The sequence below is a fragment of the Helianthus annuus genome, chromosome 6 (assembly GCF_002127325.2).
Source record: "Helianthus annuus cultivar XRQ/B chromosome 6, HanXRQr2.0-SUNRISE, whole genome shotgun sequence".
NCBI classification, from domain to species: domain Eukaryota; kingdom Viridiplantae; phylum Streptophyta; class Magnoliopsida; order Asterales; family Asteraceae; genus Helianthus; species Helianthus annuus.
In genome coordinates, this window is record NC_035438.2 from 89404788 (window position 1) to 89408089 (window position 3302).

The 3302-nt window shown below is 35.4% G+C and overlaps 1 long non-coding RNA gene across 1 annotated transcript; it reads right to left on the reverse strand.

Annotated features, from left to right (window-relative positions):
• Positions 1-1252: 1252 nt before the first annotated feature.
• LOC110865734 lies at positions 1253-2665 on the reverse strand. Its single transcript, XR_004861031.1, has 3 exons — positions 2651-2665; positions 1635-2534; positions 1253-1518 (listed from the first exon to the last, which is right to left on the reverse strand). It is a non-coding gene; the product is annotated as an uncharacterized LOC110865734 (long non-coding RNA).
• Between the last annotated feature and the right edge of the window lie 637 nt (positions 2666-3302).

Sequence of the window (3302 nt, forward strand, 5' to 3'; positions counted from 1 at the left end):
CCTAGTTATGGTTCGAGGAGCCGGTTCCAACGCCGCTGGAATTAGTCCAATCGGAGTTTGTTTGAGTCAGTTCCCCATTGTTCCCCACGTTTTTAGTATTCCCCAATGAACCTCGCACTACATATATATATATATACATATATATATATATATATATATATATATATATATATATATATATATATATATATATATATATATATATATATATATATATATAGGGAGCCGCTAGAATGAGAACCACCCCGAGTTGTAAGAACCGCGAGAACCACACCATCCGGGTCGCCGTTTACCATGATTTTTTTTTTACAACTAGATGTGTAAATTATAAACACATCCGTAAAAAAAATTTAAACGCCCCCCCCCCCCCCCCCCCGAGGGGGTAGTTTTTTACACCACAAGTTTGGTGAAAAAAAAAGAAAAAAGAAAAAAAAATAAAAACACCAAACTTGTGGTGTAAAAAACTACCCCCTCGTGGGGGGGGGGGCGTTTAAATTTTTTTTTACGGATGTGTTTATAATTTACACATCTAGTTGTAAAAAAAATCGTGGTAAACGGCGACCCGGATGGTGTGGTTCTCGCGGTTCTTACAACTCGGGGTGGTTCTCATTCTAGCAGCCCCCTATATATATATATATATATATATATATATATATATATATATATATATATATATATATATATATATATATATATATATACTAGTCCTCTACCCGCGCGATGCGGCGGGGATGACATTTTACAACATGGTACTCGTTTTCTGTTAAAATATCAATTTTCTCTTGAGATATTGTATAGCAAGTCTGTTAGTTTGCTTTTTTGTAGCATCAATGTGGTCTATCTATGAGTATTATATAGTAATACTGTGTAAGATGAAAATATGTTGTTCTTCATTGCTTTAACTTATATTGTTCTTTTAAGATTGATAGTTTTTGAATAATGGCTAAACAATTTTCTCGTGAGATATTGTATAGCATGTCTGTGGTCTATCTATGAGCATTAAACATGTTCAGAATTAAAATGCATTTACTTTCTACAGTATTGGTATCAACTTTGTTTACCTTATAATATTTACAAATATTTAATAGAATAGCGTAAAATTTCTAGTTCTTAACCATTCATTTAATGCATTATTTCCATGTCATAAACTAATGTGACATGTATGTAAATCACAACTTATTAAAACCTGATGAAAAATAACATAATTTATTTCTACTTATATTTGGAAATTATGGATAACATGAAATGCTAGTAAGTAATCTAGCGCGTTGCAGTAAGCGAGAAATCAGCCGGTTTTGATGCACTAACTATAGCAAACGAAAAGAATAACTTAAAAAAATCGCTTAAAAGGGAATCAATTTGTAGTTCTCCCAGTACCAAAACAGAAGCCCAAAAGTGAACCAGCATGTATACATCTGCACCAGCAACCAATTCTCTGAATTTCTTTGGTCTTCCTTAACGTAAAAGAAGTGGGCTTTCCATACAGCTCACATCTCACTTTTACCATAGCTACAAACTCTGCAATCAGTGTTATATCAAGCACTTTAGATCGCACATATAATATTCAATCATCAAATAACAATACATTGTGTGGCTGCAAATAAAACTATTACATAATAAGTCAAAGGCTTGACCTGGTCACATGTAAATGTGTCTATTTGAACTGTGTTTAATCCCAAACGGGTCAAAACACATCAGGCTACATAAGGCGCTCAGATTTGCGCCTCAGTGTGCCTCGCCCCTAGGCGTGCCTCATGCACACTTTTTTAAACCAAGGTTGCACTTCGGAAGTTTAGGCTGCTTGTACCCGTTCAAAATCCGAAATAGTAGTCCACCCGTTTAGAACCGCTACTGGCGCCCCAAATTTTCCACCAGCATGCAAAATCTGCGTAGTTTGATGTAAAGTTATCAAGTAAGCCAACTAATGGCCCAAATTTAAAGAAAAAAAATAAAACCAAGCAACTACATCACTCAAGATTAAGTACACTACTGTGAGCTGTTGCGTGCTCATTATTCTAGGCCATGTATCGTTCTAGAAACACCTATTTAACCCGCTTGTTAGTAACAGTTTAAGGTTATCCAAAACCGAACCAAACCATTAAAATTTAAAACCGAACTGAACCAAACCATTACTAACAGTTGATTCCGGTTCGGTTTCGCGGTTTAGGCTTTTGTTGGGCCTTTTGTTAAATGTATAAACTATATTAAAAAAAAGTTGTAAAACTACATAAAGAAGTTAATTACATAGAAATTGTCAAAGTTTGAATGTAGTAGCAGCACAATCTGAGTGCAGAATGTTTGAAATGAAAAAAAAGAAAAGTGTAGATTATGTAAAGATATAAAATCTTCATTAGCCAGTATTAATATCAGATGCATGTCGAAATTGTTTTAAAAAAGATAGTGATGTCTGCGAACAAGCATGTATAGATCTGTACCAGCAACCAAATCCCTCTGAATTTCTTTGGTCTTCCTTAACGTAAAAGAAGCGGGCTTTCCATACAGCTCACGTCTCGCTTTTACCATAGCTACAAACTCTGCAATCAGTGTTATATCAAGCACTTTAGATCGCACATATAATATTCAATCATCAAATAACAATGCACTGTGTGGCTGCAAATAAAACTATTACATAATAAGTCAAAGGCTTGACCTGGTCACATGTAAATGTGTCTATTTGAACCTTGTTTAATCCCAAACGGGTCAAAACACCTTAGTCTACGTAAGGCGCTCAGATTTACGCCTCAGTGTGCCTCGCGCCTAGGCGTGCCTCATGCGCACTTTTTTAAACCAAGGTTGCACTTCGGAAGTTTAGGCTGCTTGTATCCTTTCAAAAACAATCGACAATGCAATCTTAAGGAGGATATTTTGCATGAATAATTGAGAGAATTCAAGAAAACAAAGTCGAGAGCTTTTTACAAGACTTACATGGGAGACACCAGAAAGCTCATTAATTTCATCTGACCCAAGATCTTCCCCAGAAATCAATTCAAAAACAAGTGATCAGTCATAAAACACATCGGAAGATCTAGAAGATTCCAATTTAAACCGATCCTTTAAAAACAAATGATCAGTCATAAAACACAATTTAGCATATACAAGCACAAATACATTGGATCATGAATAAAAGTAGATAGGGAGAGGGTGAGAAAGAGATTACAGCTAGTGTTAAAGAACGGACAACGTCATCAAAAGTTGCTAGATTTTGTTAAAAGAGTTATTAAGTTCCGAGATACATGAAGCAACAGCTTCCCGGAACTCATGTGAGCAGCAGCAACCGTTGTTACCCTCCCTATTTCCCACTT